The sequence below is a fragment of the Etheostoma spectabile genome, chromosome 6 (assembly GCF_008692095.1).
Source record: "Etheostoma spectabile isolate EspeVRDwgs_2016 chromosome 6, UIUC_Espe_1.0, whole genome shotgun sequence".
NCBI classification, from domain to species: Eukaryota; Metazoa; Chordata; class Actinopteri; order Perciformes; family Percidae; genus Etheostoma; species Etheostoma spectabile.
In genome coordinates, this window is record NC_045738.1 from 1,778,470 (window position 1) to 1,778,743 (window position 274).

At 33.6% G+C, this 274-nt stretch overlaps 1 protein-coding gene across 2 annotated transcripts in view; it reads left to right on the forward strand.

The window, feature by feature from the left end:
• LOC116690735 (CUB and sushi domain-containing protein 3) overlaps positions 1–274 on the forward strand; it is a 286,959-nt gene that overhangs the window by 171,908 nt on the left and 114,777 nt on the right. The gene's annotated exons all lie outside the window — the stretch shown is intronic.

Here is a 274-nt window from a genome sequence, read left to right on the forward strand (position 1 = left end):
ATTGTAGATTATCACTTAAGGCATCAAAACTATGAATGAACACATGTGGAATTATGAACTTAACAAAAAAGTATGAAATAACTGAAAACGTCTTATATTCTAGTTTCTTCAAAGTAGCCCCCCTTTGCACACTCTTGGCCTTCTTTTGATGACCTTCAAGAGGTAGTCACCTGAAATGGACATGTTTTCAGTTATTTCACACTTTTGTGTCAAGTTCATAATTCCACATGTGTTCATTTATAGTTTTGATGCCTTCAGTGATAATCTACAATGT